The following is a 19894-nucleotide window of genomic DNA, read 5'->3' on the forward strand; positions in this document are numbered from 1 at the left end:
ACCCCTTTTGACCCATATGAACGATTCGACTATGTCTCTAGGGGTCCTAAGACCCCTAGGGACATATGTCATTGTTTAATGGGTCAAAGAGGGTCATAGGTCACCCTATGACCCCCTTTGACTCTTATATATTAATAATATACATATATATTAATAATATACATATATATTAATAATATACATATTAATATAATAATATATATATATACATATACATATTACATTATTATATTTAATAAAAATATTACATTATTATATAGATATATTAATAAAACACATATTAATATAATAATATTTATAATATATATTATATTTAATAAAAATATTATGTTGTTATATATATATTATATTATTATACATATTAATATAATAATATATAATACATATTTTATATATATATATAAATTACATTATTATGTTTAGTAAAAATAATAATAATATATATTATATTTATAGATTGTAATAAGATTAACATAAGATATTATTATATATTACTAGATTATATCTTGTATGTTTACATTAGGTTATTATATATATATAATATATTAAAATATGCCTTTACATATTAATATAAATGAAATAATTTAAAAACAAAAAATTGGAACGTTTAAATCGAATTTTCTTCCAAAATTTGAAGATTTTTGAAATTTGACTACCGAGCCATATCGGATATTCGATCAGGCTTGATATTTACCAAGCCTGCCCGGTCAACTCCAAAGATGTGTTTATAGAGAGTTTTAGTGATACTCAGACTTCGAATAGCCGCCTGACAATGTTATTTTGATCAAAATTGAATGAAACAAAATGAGGTTATTTATTAGTTAATTATCAATCAAGATTATTGTAAAGTGCTGATTGACATACTAAATGAAAAATAGCTATAACTTTCAAACGGTATAACATTTTTTAAATCTAAAAGTTGTGTCACATTCTATACTTTTCCTAGTAGAAGAAAAAAATAATAATAATTAATTTGATCAAATTTTTTATTAGTTAGGGTGGTCAGACATGAAACTTTTTTGAATTTGAAAAAAATTTGGTAGAAAATTCATAATTAATTATTTATTTGGAATAAAAATATTAAAAAATATGCATCACATCCGGGCATGAGTCTAGTTTTCATATCTATAATTATATTAAAAAAATATTATGATTTCATTTTGATTAAGGTGGTCAGACATACACCTACTTTTTATTTTCGCCCTGAAATTTTCTTAGTACTGCATTAAAATTCAAACTTTTGACCAATCAATTATTTTTTTCTCCTAATAAGGCCTAGTAGTTTAGAAACTAAATTCATTTTTTTACAAATTATTTTCTTACAACTTTTTGATATAAAGTCCATAACCACTTCAAAATTATATGTCAAGTTGACATAAACCTGATTTGCTGATTTTTCACTGCCACTTAAGGCCATAGTTTGGTACACCATGATCTTGCACATACCCTACTCCATTTAATTAAATAATTTCGTTTAATTATTTCAAAATTCTTTTCGAAACTAGTCAACTCAAGTCAACCGTTGTTAAATCTAGTCAACTTTTGGTCAAACTTGATCTTTGCATATGTGAATATGAGAAAATGTGAGTATGAATTCCAGCAACAATTCGATGCAAATTCTCATTCAACCTTTCAAAATGAAGAGATGAGGGTCTCTTAAATAGACTTTCCTAGAATTCATCAACAGTTAAGATCGATTTCAATCAACGGTCAGGATTAAAGGTGAAGTTCAGTCATAAAGGGAGATTTCCAAATTAAAGGGAGTTAACAGATTTAATTTGAGTAAAATAAGGAGTTAACTGATTCAATTTGAGTAGAAAAAGGAGTCAACTGATTTAACTTATTTTTGATCAATAGTGAACTGAAAATTTTTCTTTTTGAACTGAAGAGAGATTTTGTTGAGATATTTAATTTAATGAAATGAGATATGGTCTCATAATTACTTTTTCTACTTAATTAAATAATCTTTAATTAATTAGAGACACTTTTCTTATTTAATTAAATAACTTCATTTAATTAATTAGGAATGGCTTCTCATTTAATTAAATAACTTTGTTTAATTAATTAGAAGTAAGTACTCTATTTAATTAAATAATTTCATTTAATTATTATAAATTTTTTTTCAAAACTAGTCAACTCAAGTCAATCGTGGTTAAATCTGGTCAACTTTTGGTCAAACTTGATCTTTGCGTATGTGAATATGAGCAAATGTGAGTATGAATTCCAGCAACAATTAATAAAATGTGAGTATGAAATTATTTAAATAAATGGAGTACTTACTTCTAATTAATTAAACAAAGTTACCTTTCAAAATGAAGAGATGAGGGTCTCTTAAATAGACTTTTTTAGAATTCATCAACGGTTGAGATCGATTTCAATCAACGGTCAGCATTAATGGTGAAGTTCGATCATAAAGGGAGATTTCTAAATTAAAGGGAGTTAATAGATTTAATTTGAGTAAAATAAAGAGTTAACTAATTCAATTTGAGTAGAAAAAGGAGTTAACTGATTTAACTCATTTTTGATCAATTGTAGTGCCTACCCCTGGTTCACATTTTGTTATCGTTGCTGAACTCTTTTAGAACTAGTTTTATGTGATTGGTTTGTAGCATTCTTTTGACAGTATCAGATATTGTGCTATTGATTCAGTTTATTATGTGATGAGATTACTTAGACTCTACTTTTCATGTATGTATGATGATTATTTTTAGTGTTCACAATCATTGATGATGATTATTACATTGCTTTCAATTATTAATAATGATTAGTAAGATGATTTATTATCATATGTGCTTTCTTATGGATATTTATCCCATACTTGCATGTGTATGGTGTGCGTGTTTGCCTTGTGTGTTTTCTTTTGTATGGCGTGTCTGATGTGATTAAGGAAGGGAGTCGTAGTCACCTACTAGTCGGGATCTACACGATGCATTACTTCCTACCATGTTATCTGTTTAGTTTAGTACATATTGTGTTTGTACATGCATCGTTTTTATGCAGGTTGCAGGTACTGGGTATCGACTTCTCTGAATTGCCAAGATAAGCGTACCCTATCACATTATCTCAATGATAAGAGAGGGGAGATAAATTCTCAAATTCAAATCCCAACCCTTTGAGCCATTTGTCCTAATTGGAAAATTAGGACAAGTATCTGAGTTGAATACCCACCAAATGTGTCGGATGACATATTTTGTGATTTTTAACCCTTTAGATTTATTTTGTATGATTTGTTTTATGATGGGTTTTCATATTTTATCTTGGAGGTCTATGGTGCATTTTCATTAATTAAATCTTAATAAATAGATTTAATTAATTAATTATTTATTTGAAAAAATCAATAAAATATCATGATCTTTGATATTTTGATTGTAATTAATTAAATGTGAATTATTGGAGAAAAGGAATTAAATAAAAGAAAACTAGAAATTAAAATAAATAATAATTATAAAATAATAATAAAGTAATCAATAAAATAATAATAATAAAAGTTATAAAAATTAAAATGAAAGTTATAAAATTTAAATAGAGATTATTTAAAAAGTAAATTGGAGTTATAAGCTTGCATGGGAATTAACATGTGTCAACAACACGGGGGTTAGTGCATCAATTAAGCACAAGGTGTCTACAATTCTATGACTCACCAAAAAAGAATTGGAAAAGACCCATGCTTAGTTGGTGACACCTTCCAGCTGTTTTAAGAAGCATTCCAAAAGTTTCTTGAGAGCTCTTGATATTCAGGCATTCATAGAAGCTTAAATGAAAAGCTGAATGGAAGCTACAAGCTTAATGGAAGCCTCGAGCTACAAGCTAAAAAAATAATAGAAACTTCAAAGCTTACATGCATGGGAGAAGATTCATATGCTCATATATTTTCTACTTGCTTCTATGCTCCTTCTAGCTCTTCTAATCACTTGGAGGATTCGATCGGCTTGGATTCTTGGAAGAATTGTGAAAGATGGAGAAGGAAAGAATTTTCTATGGACTTCTGAGGCATGACAAATTAGCATCAGTGTCCAGGTGCACTCGTGATATTCTCATATTCCCTTTGCACTATTTCTCTTCCTATCTTCATCATATCTATTTTATGTGTCTAAATACTCTCTGTATTTGAAATTAGAATCTAGATATTTTATATGGATGAGAAGAAAACAATAGAAAAATCCTAGATCCAATTAATGAGAAATAATTATATCTTAATCGAATTTTGGTTCGAATTTATATTGTGAAATTAGATAGACAAGATTTGAAATTAAAATAGAAATTTTATGGTAAAAATTTGAACGATTAGATGTAATCTTTCTATCAATTATATTTTTAGATGCGTATGAATAAACCCTTTTATGGTTAAATTTAGAGAACAATTATTTTAAGAAGAAATTTTTAATTGTCCTGTCGCTGCCCGTTGGATAGACCCGAACTCAGTCATTCATAACTTTTTATCGGAATCAAATTTATTTGATCGCTCCGGTCAGAATTGGCACAACTTGGCCCTCTCCAACATATTTAAATTTCAGCCCGATCCAATGGTTCATTAGGGAGATATAGCCTTCGTACTGAGACTTTTATTCAAGGATAAATATTTCTCCATTTCCCATAACCAAGAGTTCTTTATCTTTAAACTACACAAAAATAATATATCAAAGCATGGAATGAATTAAAGATAGTATTGAAATCTTCTCTTATTAGAATCTTATTAATATGCATTAGTTTTATATGATTTATTATCTAATCTAATTAAATCAAATTTAATTAAGATTAGTTAATAGTAGAAGAAGTGTAATTAATTACTAGTCAATCTAAGTAAATGGATGAGAGAAAATTAAAAGAAAAGAGATTTTAATATAGTAGAATTTTTATAATGTATATTGAATACTATTTAATATATATTAAACAATTTTAGACTTGTTTAATAAAGATGATAATGTTAAGAATTTGGAGATTATTCATGTTAAAATCTATAATGAGTCTTATTGGTTTGGTGATAGGGATCTTTTTCAAACAACGTTTATATAGAAAAAATATTATTAGAATGATAAATGGTCATGGATTGTGAACCTATATTAATTGATTGATTTAATTGATCAAGTTATAATCTTCTTATTCGAAGACTAGTAATTGGTTCTTATAATGAATAATGATCATTGAAAAGTTGAAAAGTTATTTAATTAGTAATATCGATCTCAGTTAAATGAAGAGAACAATTTAATTAAAAATCAATAATGATCAGTTTAATGAATAATTATCCTTAAGTTATTATTAGAATAATGCTATCGGAGAACTAATGGGTTGACTTGTAGGTCAAATGATAACTTTATACATTTGAAAGTATACTTGCAAACAGAAAATTGGAAACCCCTACACATTATTCAACTATGTGAATTTAGTAAACCAAAATATGTTTTTGCATTGTGTATTCTATATGCTTCTTGTTTTGAGTTTTGGGTGGACTAGTGTTGACCAATCCTAGGTTGTTACCAGAGGCTCGGGGGTTATGAGATGTGATGGAATGTTGATCTTATTTGGTCTTGATCTTTATAAGCCCAACCATGATTATGTGATCGTATGCTATATGAAATGCTTGTATTTGTTCTTCAACCTTCATATGTGAAGTTGAGATGTATATATATCTAAGATGCTTGAGCTAATCATTTTTGAGTCATCAATCAGTTATCCTTGGATTACTTTTTAGTCGCCATGATGGGACTGAAATGTGGATTTATTTCTTGATGATGTCATGTTGTGACATGTTTGACTCAACCATTTTGGAGTCTTCGATCAGTATGATTTTGAGATATTCTTGGTTGCTTGTTGAGAACCATTTATCTTGAGATATATTTTGGTTATTAAGAACCAATTGATTATTATGATTATCAGTGATGTCTTCAGTTGCCAATAGAGAACTGTTGTGGTCATGATTTTCTATGGATGCTTTTTCAAATGCTCATGGAGATTTCATGATTCTTATCTTGGAGATTTGATGATTCTTATTATGGATATTTGATGCTTTTATGTATATTTGATGATTTTATTATGGATTATCTTTTATGATTTTGAGATTTATGATTCCATGAGCTTAGGGTAGGTAATCTACTTATAGTGTCGGGAAGTGACTTGCAATGGGGGTCGGGGCCCTAAGTGGCTGCCAGGGTAACTCATTGTAAGTTTGGTTAATAAGTGATAACATTTAAACACTAAATGTGGATTAAATGAACCTAAAAAGATAAATGTTTTGATGTTCTCGCCCATGCCTTGAGTGCTTGTACAGGCTAGGATGGGAGTAGTGAGAACGCATGGTTGCGACTGTGCATTCTGTAGTATGCCTCGTCAGTATGAGAGGATACTAGTGGCCGCATGAGATCAGTATGGACCCCTGGAGTTTAGCTAACTGCTAGGGTATTTTGTACGTGATAATTGCGATGACACTTTTCCGCTTGCAGAGTAGGTTTCCTACATGTCTTTGTGTGCCTCTGAGAATTAGATGTCAGTTTTGTATGATGGAACCTTTGAGTTAGTATACTTTTAGGATTCCTGGACTTATAGAGATTTGTGCTTCATGAATTGATATCCTGTTTGGGACTTGAGATTATCTCCTTAGCACGGTGGGAGTGGACCACTTAGGTTCCATGCGGTCGGGTGGTAGTGTATTTTCACTCTTATCATTTGAGATCTGTCCGAGACACCGTGGCTGGAGGATTTTTGGTTGGTATTTATCTTCATTATGTTCTTGGAGCATTATGATAGATAATATACCTTATGATGGATGTATTTACTAGTATGTTTCTTATATTGATAATTTTGCTTTACTTTGCATATGTTAGTTGATGATTTATTATGCTTTATTTTGCATGTTAGTAGGATGTTTTAAGAGTGACATTTCTACTATGTTAATACTGATGATCTTTTCGATGCTTTGGAATGTTATGCACGAAAGGATGGCTAGGATCCACGATGATCTAATGATGCTATCTACGGTTGGGAGGAACCGTGCACTTAGTTATTTATGTTTGTGATATATGGTTATCTTTTGTGATGAATGTTTATATCTTTTGTGATGATGTATCATGTATGATATGTGGTTTCATTTATGTTATTGCATCATGGATTAATATTAGATGATGATGATGTACTTTATTTACTTGGATGTTTATTCTTTTAAGCTTTTCATACCCTGTGATATGTACAGTGGATGATTGAGCTAAACTAAAAAATAATTACAAAAAAGACACTTGTATATTGTTTAAGTACATTGGATGTATCATTGTTATTTCATAAGGATGGGATGTTAGATGAATAGTTAATTTAGATGTGATACAATGTTAAGGGGTCTTTAAAGAATGTATCATGTTATGTATATATGTTATATTTATTTTCATTTGAATTGTTGCTATTGCTTCCGCAAATGTTATGAATGGTTTTATCTTTCATGTTTAAAAAAAAAAATTGTTTGGCAAATTTAGTAAAATTTTTTGGATCCCTTGGCAGGGCATTACATCAATAGTGAACTGAAAATTTTTCTTTTTGAACTGAAGAGAGATTTTGTTGAGATATTTAATTTAATAAAATGAGATATGCTCTCATAATTACTTTTTTTTTTTAATTAAATAATATTTAATTAATTAGAGACACTTTTCTTATTTAATTCAATAACTTCATTTAATTAATCAGGAATGACTTCCCATTTAATTAAATAACTTTGTTTAATTAATTAGAAGTAAGTAATCCATTTAATTAAATAATTTTGTTTAATTATTTCAAAAAAAAATTTGAAACTAGTCAACTTAGGTCAACCGTGGTTAAATCTGGTCAACTTTTGGTCAAACTTGATATTTGCGTATGTGAATATGAGAAAATGTGAGTATGAATTCCAGCAACAATTCGATGCAAATTCTCATTCAACCTTTCAAAATGAAGAGATGAGGGTCTCTTAAATAGACTTTCCTAGAATTCATCAATGGTTGAGATCGATTTCAATCAAAGGTCAGGATTAAAGGTGAAGTTCAGTCATAAAAGGAGATTTCCAAATTAAAGGGAGTTAATAGATTTAATTTGAGTAAAGTAAGGGGTTAACTGATTCAATTTGATTAGAGAAAAGAGTTAACTCATTTAACTCATTTTTTATCAATAGTGAACTGAACATTTCCCTTTTTGAACTGAAGAAATATTTTGTTGAGATATTTAATTTAATAAAATAAGATATGCTCTCATAATTACTTTTTCTATTTAATTAAATAATCTTTAATTAATTAGAGAGACTTTTCTTATTTAATTAAATAACTCTGTTTAATTAATTAAAAGTAAGTAATCCATTTAATTAAATAATTTAATTTAATTATTTCAAAATTCTTTTCAAAACTAGTCAACTCAAGTCAACTATTAATAAAATAATAAAACGAGCATATCTCAACTTAAATAATTATTAATAGAGAGTAAATTAACAATCATAATTATTAAATTATTTAAATTAATTATTAATTAAATAAAATTAAACATAATTAATATTTAGCCATTAATGAGCATATCTCAACGGTTAATGAGTTAAGTCAATCAACTTATCTCTTTAACCACGGTTAATTATTTAACCGTTAATAATTAAATAAAATGTGAATTTACTCAAATTAATTAAAAGGGAAATTTCTAATTAATTAAAAAAATTTATTTAATTAATCTCTTAAATTATTAATTTAATTTAATAATTAAGTTAATTGGCTCCGAGAACTAAAAGAGTAGTGAAAATAAGTAATTTAGTTATTTAATAAAGGGAGATTTCCAAATTAAAGGGAGTTAACAGATTTAATTTGAGTAAAATAAGAAGTTAATTGATTCAATTTGAGTAGGAAAAGGAGTTAACTGATTTAACTCATTTTTGATCAATAGTGAACTGGAAATTTCTCTTTTTGAACTGAAGAGAGATTTTTTTGAGATATTTAATTTAATAAAATTAGATATGCTCTCATAATTACTTTTTCTAATTGATTAAATAATTTTTAATTAATTAGAGACACTTTTCTTATTTAATTAAATAACTTCATTTAATTAATTAGGAATGGCTTCTCATTTAATTAAATAACTTTGTTTAATTAATTAGAAGTAAGCACTCCATTTAATTAAATAATTTCGTTTAATTATTTCAAAATTCTTTTCGAAACTAGTCAACTCAAGTCAATCGTGGTTAAATCTGGTTAACTTTTGGTCGAACTTGATCTTTGCGTATGTGAATATGAGCAAATGTGAGTATGAATTCTAGCAACAATTCGATTCAAGTTCTCATTCAACCTTTCAAACTGAAGAGATGAGGGTCTCTTAAATAGATTTTCTTTGACTTCATCAACGGTTGAGATCGATTTCAATCAATGATCAGGATTGAAGGTGAAGTTCAGTCATAAAGGGAGATTTCCAAATTAAAGGGAGTTAATAGATATAATTTGAGTAAAACAAAGAGTTAACTGATTCAATTTGAGTAGAAAAAGGAGTTAACTGATTTAACTCATTTTTTATCAATAGTGAACTGGAAATTTCCTTTTTTGAACTGAAGAGAGATTTTGTTGAGATATTTAATTTAATAAAATGACATATGCTCTCGTAATTACTTTTTCTATTTAATTAAATAATCTTTAATTAATTAGAGACACTTTTCTTATTTAATTAAATAACTTCATTTAATTAATTAGGAATGGCTTCTCATTTAATTAAATAACTTTGTTTAATTAACTAGAAGTCAGTACTCCATTTAATTAAATGATTTCGTTTAATTATTTAAAAATTCTTTTCGAAACTAGTCAACTCAAGTCAACCGTGGTTAAATTTGGTCAACTTTTGGTCAAATTTGATCTTTGCGTATGTGAATATAAGCAAATGTGAGTATGAATTCCAGCAACAATTAATAAAATGTGAATATGAAATTATTTAAATAAATGGAGTACTTACTTCTAATTAATTAAACAAAGTTATTTAATTAAATGGATGCACCTTATACAACACTCCGAATATGCCTTATGGGGCACCCAGAATGCATGAGCAAGTAAAGAGCACTCCGACATCAAGAATGCGCCTTATGGGGCACTCAGAAGGCACCAATAGGAAGAAAGGCGTGAGTTTCCACGTGGATAACATCTCATAATGAATCCACATTGTCGAGAATTTCAAGATGAACAGAGGTGGGGGTGAAAAGTTACGACCCTCAGAAGTTTTCGAATACGATGAGTTGTAACGTATAAGCTTCTGTCAATCATAAGAACGCATTGTTATTGTATTGACTGTTTCAACCACACGGGGATCACTTTGTTGAGGAACATCATTTTAACATCGTGTCCATCATCTAGGATGCAACTCGTCCGGGACAGGAAGAGAGACGTAGCAAGTTCCTATCCCGGAGTTGGAAGTAGGCTTGGGGACCCAAAATGAAGTGGAAATTGGGAACGGGGACGCGCGATCGAAAATGGGCTCTGAGAACTAAAAGAGTAGTCCAAATATAATGATGACACGGTTTAAGAAGTAAAAGAAGGGCGCAACACCGGGACTTCCCGGGAGGTTACCCATCCCAGTACTACTCCAGCCCAAGCGCACTTAACTGCGGAGTTTTGATGGGATTCGGTGCACTAATGCTGGTATGATCGCACCCGACATGAAACTGTTGCGTTCTCACCTTAGGGCATGCATCGGGTTGCACCTCATCTGGGATGCACCTTATCCAGCACTCCAAACGTGCCTTATGGGGCACCCAAAATGCACGAGAAAGTAAAGAGCACTCCAACATTAAGAATGTGCCTTATGGGGCACTCAGAAGGCACCAATAGGAAGAAAGGCGCGGGTTTCCACGGGGATAACATCTCCTAATGAATCCATGTTGTTGAGAATTTCAAAAAGAACGGAGGTGGGGGGTGAAAAGTTACGACCCTCAAAAGTTTTCGAATACCATGAGTTGTAACGTATAAGCTTTTGTCCATCATATGAACACATTGTTATTGTATCGACTGTTTCAGCCACATGGGGATCACTTTGTTGAGGAACATCGTTTTAACATCATGTCCGTCATGTAGAATGCAACTCGTCCGAGATAGGAAGAAAGATGCAACAAGTTCCTATCCCAGAGTCGGAAGTAGGCTTGGGGACCCAAAATGAAGTTGAATTGGGGAACGGGGACGCGTGATCGAAAATGGGCTCCGAGAACTAAAAGAGTAGTGCAAATATAATGACGACACGGTCTAAGAAGTAAAAGAAGGGTGCAACACCGGGACTTCCTGAGAGGTCACCCATCCCAGTACTACTCCGGCCCAAGCGCGCTTAACTGCGGAGTTCTGATGGGATCCGATGCACTAACGCTAGTATTATCGCACCTAACATGAAATTGTTGCATCCTCAGCTTAGGGCATGCATCGGGTTGCACATCATCTGGGATGCACCTTATCCAGCATTCCAAACATGCCTTATGGGGCACCTAGAATGCACGAGCAAGTAAAGAGTACTCCGACATTAAGAATGCGCCTTATGGGGCACTCAAAAGGCACCAATAGGAAGAAAGGCTCGAGTTTCCACAGGGATAACATCTCCTAATGAATCCAAGTTGTCGAGAATTTCAAGAAGAACGGAGGTGGGGGATGAAAAGTTATGACCCTCGAAAGTTTTCGAATACCATGAGTTGTAATGTATAAGCTTCTGTCAATCATAAGAACGCATTGTTATTGTATCGACTGTTTCAGCCACACGGGGATCACTTTGTTGAGGAACATCATTTTAACATCGTGTCCGTCATCTAGAATGCAACTCATCCGGGACAGGAAGAAAGACGCAGCAAGTTCCTATCCCGGAGTCGGAAGTAGGCCTGGGGACCCAAAATGAAGTTGAATTGGGGAACGGGGACACGCGATCGAAAATGGGCTCTGAGAACTAAAAGAGTAGTGCAAATATAACGACGACACGGTCTAAGAAGTAAAAGAAGGGTGCAACACTGAGACTTCCCAGGAGGTCACCCATCCCAGTACTACTCCGGCCCAAGCACGCTTAACTGCGAAGTTCTAATGGGATCCGGTGCACTAACGCTGGTATGATCGCACCCGACATGAAACTATTGCATCCTCACCTTAGGGCATGCATCAGGTTGCACCTCATCTGGGATGCACCTTATCCAGCACTCTGAACATGGCTTATGCAGCACCTAGAATACACGAGCAAGTAAAGAGCACTCTGACATTAAGAATACGCCTTATGGGGCACTCAGAAGGCGCTAATAGGAAGAAAGGGGCGAGTTTCCACGGGGATAACATCTCCTAATGAATCCACGTTGTCGAGAATTTCAAGAAGAACAGAGGTGGGGGGGTGAAAAGTTATGACCCTCGAAAGTTTTTGAATACCATGAGTTGTAACGTATAAGCTTCTGTCCATCATAAGAACGCATTGTTATTGTATCGACTGTTTCAGCCACACAGGGATCACTTTGTTGAGGAACATCGTGTCTGTCGTCTAGAATACAACTCGTCCAGGACAGGAAGAAAGACGCAACAAGTTCCTATCTCAGAGTCGAAAGTAGGCTTGGAGACCCAAAATGAAGTTGAATTGGGGAACGGGGACGGGCGATTGAAAATGGGCTCCGAGAACTAAAAGAGTAGTGCAAATATAATGATGACATGGTCTAAGTAAAGGAAGGGCGCAACATCGGGACTTCCCGGGAGGTCACCCATCCCAGTACTACTCTGACCCAAGCATGCTTAGCTACGTAGTTCTGATGGGATCCAGTGCACTAACGCTAGTATGATCACACCCGACATGAAACTATTGTGTCCTCACCTTAGGACATGCATCGGGTTGCACCTCATCTGGGATGCACCTTATCCAACACTCTGAACGTGCCTTATGGGGCACCTAGAATGCACGAGAAAGTAAAGATCACCCTGACATTAAGAATGCGCCTTATGGGGCACTCAGAAGGCACCAATAAGAAGAAAGGCGTGAGTTTCCACGGGGATAACATCTCCTACTGAATCCACGTTTTTGAGAATTTCAAGAAGAACAAAGGTGGGGGGTGAAAAGTTACGACCCTCAAAAGTTTTGGAATGCCATGAGTTGTAACCTATAAGCTTCTGTCAATCATAAGAATGCATTGTTATTGTATCGACTGTTTCAGCCACATGGGGATCACTTTGTTGAGGAACATCGTTTTAACATGTCCGAGACAAGAAGAAAGATGCAGCAAGTTCCTATCCCGGAGTCGGAAGTAGGCTTGGGGACCCAAAATGAAGTTGAATTGGGGAACGGGGACGCGCGATCGAAAATGGGCTCCGAGAACTAAAAGAGTAGTGCAAATATAATGATGACACGGTCCAAGAAGTAAAGGAAGGGTGGAACACTGGGACTTCCCAGGGAGGTCACCCATCCCAGTACTACTCCGGCCCAACCGCACTTAACTACGGAGTTCTGATGGGATTCGGTGCACTAACGCTGGTATGATCGCACCCGACATGAAATTGTTGTGTCCTCACCTTAGGGCATGCATCAGGTTGCACCTCATCTGGGATGCACCTTATCTAGCACTCTAAATGTGGCTTATGAGGCACCCAGAATGCACGAGCAAGTAAAGAGCACTCTGACATTAAGAATACGCCTTATGGGGCACTCAGAAGGCGCCAATAGGAAGAAACAAGGATAACATCTCCTAATGAATCTACGTTGTCAAGAATTTCAAGAAGAACGGAGGTGGGGGTTGAAAAGTTACGACCCTCAGAAGTTTTCGAATACCGTGAGTTGTAACGTATAAGCTTCTGTCCATTATAAGAATGCATTGTTATTGTATCGACTGTTTCAGCCACATGGGGATCACTTTGTTGAGGAATATCGTTTTAACATTGTGTCCGTAATCTAGAATGCAACTCGTCCAAGACAGGAAGAAAGACGTAGCAAGTTCCTATCCCGGAGTCAGAAGTAGGCTTGGGGACCCAAAATGAAGTTGAATTGGGGAACGAGGACGCGCGATCGAAAATGGGCTCCGAGAACTAAAAGAGTAGTACAAATATAACGATGAAAAATTAATTAATTAATATAAATTAATTAATAAACATAGTCATTAATTTTATTATTTAATTAATTAAAGTTAACAGATTTAATTTGAGTAAAATAAGGAGTTAACTGATTCAATTTGAATAGAAAAAGGAGGTAACTGATTTAACTCATTTTTGATCAATAGTGAACTGAAAATTTTCCTTTTTGAACTGAAGAGAGATTTTGTTGAGATATTTAATTTAATAAAATGAGATATGCTCTCATAATTACTTTTTCTATTTAATTAAGTAATCTATAATTAATTAGAGACACTTTTCTTATTTAATTAAATAACTTAATTTAATTAATTAGGAATGGCTCCTCATTTAATTAAATAACTTTGTTTAATTAATTAGAAGTAAGTACTCCATTTAATTAAATAATTTCGTTTAATTATTTCAAAATTCTTTTCGAAACTAGTAAACTCAAGTCAATTGTGGTTAAATTTGGTCAATTTTTGGTCAAACTTGATCTTTGTGTATGTGAATATGACCAAATGTGAGTATGAATTCGAGCAACAATTCGATGCAAATTCTCGTTCAACCTTTCAAAATGAAGAGATGAGGGTCTCTTAAATAGACTTTCTTGGAATTCATCAACGGTTGAGATCGATTTCAATCAGCGGTCAGCATTAAAGGTGAAGTTCAGTCATAAAGGAAGATTTCCAAATTAAATGGAGTTAACAGATTTAATTCGAGTAAAATAAGGAGTTAACTGATTCAATTTGAGTAGAAAAAAGAGTTAACTGATTTAACTCATTTTTGATCAATAGTGAACTGGAAATTTCCCTTTTTGAACTGAAGAGAGATTTTGTTGAGATATTTAATTTAATGAAATGAGATATGCTCTCATAATTACTTTTTCTATTTAATTAAATAATCTTTAATTAATTAGAGACACTTTTTTTATTTAATTAAATAACTTCATTTAATTAATTAGGAATGGCTTATCATTTAATTAAATAACTTTGTTTAATTAATTAGAAGTAAGTACTCCCTTTAATTAAATAATTTCGTTTAATTATTTCAAAATTCTTTTCGAAACTAGTCAACTCAAGTCAACCGTGGTTAAATCTAGTCAACTTTTGGTCAAACTTGATCTTTGCGTATGTGAATATGAGCAAATGTGAGTATGAATTCCAGCAACAATTCGATGCAAATTCTCGTTCAACCTTTCAAAATGAAGAGATGAGGGTATCTTAAATAGACTTTCTTGAAATTCATCAACGGTTGAGATCGATTTCAATCAATGGTCAGGATTAAAGGTGAAGTTTAGTCATAAAGGGAGATTTCTAAATTAAAGCGAGTTAATAGATTTAATTTGAGTAAAATAAAGAGTTAACTGATTCAATTTGAGTAGAAAAAGGAGTTAACTGATTTAACTCATTTTTGATCAATAGTGAACTGGAAATTTCCCTTTTTGAACTGAAGAGAGATTTTGTTGAGATATTTAATTTAATAAAATTAGATATGCTTTCATAATTACTTTTTCTATTTAATTAAGTAATCTTTAATTATTTAGAGACACTTTTCTTATTTAATTAAATAACTTCATTTAATTAATTAGGAATGGCTTCTCATTTAATTAAACAACTTTGTTTAATTAATTAGAAGTAAGTACTCCATTTAATTAAATAATTTCATTTAATTATTTTAAAATTATTTTCGAAACTAGTCAACTCAAGTCAACCGTGGTTAAATCTAGTCAACTTTTGGTCAAACTTGATTAAAATAAGGAGTTAACTGATTCAATTTGAGTAGAAAAAGGAGTTAACTCATTTAACTCATTTTTGATCAATAGTGAACTATAAATTTCCCTTTTTGAACTTAAGAGAGATTTTGTTGAGATATTTAATTTAATAAAATTAGATATGCTCTCATAATTACTTTTTCTATTTAATTAAATAATCGTTAATGAATTAAAAGCACTTTTCTTATTTAATTAAATAACTTCATTTAATTAATTAGGAATGGCTTCTCATTTAATTAAATAACTTTGTTTAATTAATTAGAAGTAAGTACTGAATTTAATTAAATAATTTCGTTTAATTATTTTTAAAAAAAATTTGAAACTAGTCAACTCAAGTTAATCGTGGTTAAATCTGGTCAATTTTTGGTCAATCTTGATCTTTGTGTATGTGAATATGTAATGTCCCGCCAAGGGATCCAAAGAATTAACTTAGAATTTCGCTAAGTTTAGTAGCATTTTTTTTTTTGAAAGCAAATACCACATATAACTAATGCACAATAACAGAAGCAATAGTAATGTCCATCTGAAAATAAACATAACATAAATAACAGATTACATTCTTTAAGATCCTTTAACGTTGAATTACATACATGAATCCATTTAGTACAACATCCACATGAAATAATAATGATAAGTCCAATGTTTATACATTACATTTCAAATACTCAATCATCCACTGTACATGTCACAAGGTATGAAAAGCTCAAAAGAATATACATACATAGAATAAGGTACATCATGCTATTCTAATCCATGATACATCAAAGTAGAGATAATCACATGATACACATGATACATCATCATAGAAGTCATATACATCCATCATAAAAATCAAACATAATAAACTAAGTGCACGGTTCCTCCCAACCGTTAATAGCATCATTAGACCATCGTGGATCCTAGCCATCCCTCCCTGTGTAACATTTCAAATCACCGAAGAGATCATTGGTATTACATAGTAGGAATGTCACTCCTAATAAATACAACATCATATGTAGAAGTAATCTAACATGCAAATAAAAGCATAAGATAACATCATCTAACATATGGTAATCATCAATGAAAAAGGATACATATCCACCATCATGAAGGACTCATCAGCGAGGATACCACAATGAATCTCAAAATGATAAGAGTGGAAAATACACTACCACCCGACCGCATGGTACCTAAGTGGTCCACTCCCACCGTGCTAAGGAGATAACCTCAAGTCCCAAATAGGCTATCAAATTCACATAGAACATATTTTTATAAATCCAAGAATCTTAAATGTATACTAACTCAAAGGTTCCAACACAAAATCTGACATCTATAATAGATTCATAATAAATGTATGTATATATATATATATTCAGATTTTATAATAGATTCATAATAAATGTATACATATGCATATATATAAATATATATATATATATGTATGTGTATGCTGATCTGAATATATAATCATGTATTTTTTTTTTTCCACAAAGATTATATCTACAATTTAAGAATAAAATATTTGCATTATAGAATGCATATAAAATTCTCCAATAAATTAATCTACCCATATTGAGAATGCATATAAATATGAAACTTCTCAGAAGACATATGAAAGACACGAAGAAGACAGGGAATGTGTGATGGGAAAATAGCATAATTAAAATCACAAGAATCTACCTAGATTCTGATGCTAAATCGTTCTTCCTTAGAAAATCTACAGAGCAAGCTCCTCCCTTTTTCAGAATTCTCGAGTCCTCCAATGCTTCAATTTCTCTCCCAACACTATGTCTAATCTTCTATGAATGCCTTAATATAAAGAGCTTTCAGGAAACATCTAGAATGCTTCTAGAAACAGCTAGAAGGTGTCACCAATTAAACATGGGTCTTTTCCAACCTTCAAGATAAGCCATAGGGTTGTAGGCACGATGTGCTTAATTGATGCACTAACCCCCGTGTTGTTGACACATGAGAAATAGAGAAGTGCGTTAATTCCCATGCAAGCTTATAACTCCAATTCACTTTAATATAATTTCTATTTAAATATTTATAACTTTTATTTTAATTTTTATAACTTTTATTATTATTATTTATTTATTACTTTATTATTATTTTATTATTATTATTAATTTTAATTTCTAATTTTCTTTTATTTAATTCTTTTTCCTCAATTAATTTCCATTCAATTAATTATAATCAAAATATCAAATAACATGATATTTTATATTAATTTTCTCAAATAATTAATTTATTAATTAAATCTATTTATTAAGACTTAATTAATAGAAAATTCACCATAGACTTCCAAGATAAAATATGAAAACCCATCATAGAGCAAATCACTCAAAATCAGTCTAAAGGGTTAAAAATCACGAATTATGTCATCTGACACATTTGGTAGGTAAAATATCTAGATTTTTGTCCTACCTCACTAGGACAATTGGTTTAAGGGTTTGAGATTTGGACTTGAGAATTTATCTCCCTTCTCTTATCATTGAGATAGTATAATAGGGTACACTCATCCTGGATATTCAGGAAAGTCGATACCCAGTACCTGCAACCTGTAGAAAAACCATGCATGTACATACTATATATATATATATATATATATATATATACATATATATATATAACAGACAATGGCAAGAAGTGGTGCATCGTGTAGATCTCGACTAAGCAGGTGACTATGACTCCCTTCGTTAACCACATCAGAAATGCCATACAATAAGAAAATACGCATACCATACACATGCAAGTATGGGTTAAGTATCCATAATAAAACACAACAGATAATAATCATCAACTAATCATCAATAATAACTGAAAATAGTATAACGATCATCATGTATGCATGAAATGTAAAGTCTAAATGATCTCATCACATAACCTCTGAATCCATAACATAATGTCGGATAGTGTCATAATAATACCACTAATCCATCAACATAATATTAGTCCATCATAGTCTGATAATAACAACAATGTCCAGAAAAGATGTCACCGCGGGTAGGCACTACAGAATATGAGCAAATGTGAGTATGAATTCCAGCAACAATTCCATGCAAATTCTCATTCAACCTATCAAAATGAAGAGATGAGGGTCTCTTAAATAAACTTTCCTGGAATTCATCAACGGTTGAGATCGATTTCAATCAACGGGCAGGATTAAAGGTGAAGTTCAGTCATAAAGGGAGATTTCCAAATTAAAGGGAGTTAATAGATTTAATTTGACTAAAATAAGGAGTTAACTGGTTCAATTTGAGTAGAAAAAGGAGCTAACTGATTTAACTCATTTTTTTATCAATAGTGAACTAGAAATTTCCCTTTTTAAACTGAAGAGAGATTTTGTTGAGATATTTAATTTAATAAAATGAGATATGCTCTCATAATTACTTTTTCTATTTAATTAAATAATCATTAATTAATTAGAGACACTTTTCTTATTTAATTAAATAACTTCATTTAATTAATTAGGAATGGCTTCTCATTTAATTAAATTACTTTGTTTAATTAATTCGAAGTAAGTACTCCATTTAATTAAATAATTTTGTTTAATTATTTCAAAATTATTTTCGAAACTAGTCAACTCAAGTCAACCGTGGTTAAATCTAGTCAACTTTTGGTCAAACTTGATCTTTGCGTATCTGAATATGAGCAAATGTGAGTATGAATTTCAGCAACAATTCGATGCAAATTCTCATTCATCATTTCAAAATGAAGAGATGAGGGTCTCTTAAATAGACTTTCCTGTAATTCATCAACGATTGAGATCGATTTCAATCAACAGTCAGGATTAAAGGTGAAGTTCAGTCATAAAGGAAGATTTCCAAATTAAAGGGAGTTAACAGATTTAATTTGAGTAAAATAACGAGTTCACTGATTCAATTTGAGTAGAAAAAGGAGTTAACTGATTTAACTCATTTTTGATCAATAGTAAATTAGAAATTTCCCTTTTTGAACTGAAGAGAGATTTTGTTAAGATATTTAATTTAATAAAATGATATATGCTCTCATAATTACTTTTTCTATTTAATTAAATAATCTTTAATTAATTAGAGACACTTTTCTTATTTAATTAAATAACATCATTTAATTAATTAGGGATGGCTTCTCATTTAATTAAATAACTTTGTTTAAT

The 19894-nt window shown here is 31.3% G+C and overlaps 5 pseudogenes; all 5 read right to left on the reverse strand.

Moving 5' to 3' along the window:
- Positions 1–10499: 10499 nt before the first annotated feature.
- On the reverse strand, positions 10500–10618 carry LOC149552621 (5S ribosomal RNA; annotated as a pseudogene).
- A 598-nt stretch (positions 10619–11216) lies between these two features.
- On the reverse strand, positions 11217–11335 carry LOC149552622 (5S ribosomal RNA; annotated as a pseudogene).
- A 598-nt stretch (positions 11336–11933) lies between these two features.
- Positions 11934–12052, reverse strand: LOC149552623 (5S ribosomal RNA; annotated as a pseudogene).
- A 585-nt stretch (positions 12053–12637) lies between these two features.
- LOC149552624 (5S ribosomal RNA) lies at positions 12638–12756 on the reverse strand (annotated as a pseudogene).
- Positions 12757–13328: 572 nt separating this feature from the next.
- LOC149552625 (5S ribosomal RNA) lies at positions 13329–13448 on the reverse strand (annotated as a pseudogene).
- Positions 13449–19894: the final 6446 nt, after the last annotated feature.

Source organism: Cupressus sempervirens, chromosome 6 (assembly GCF_028749045.1).
Source record: "Cupressus sempervirens isolate cs-2001-9-10 chromosome 6, ASM2874904v1, whole genome shotgun sequence".
In the NCBI taxonomy this organism is placed as follows: domain Eukaryota; kingdom Viridiplantae; phylum Streptophyta; class Pinopsida; order Cupressales; family Cupressaceae; genus Cupressus; species Cupressus sempervirens.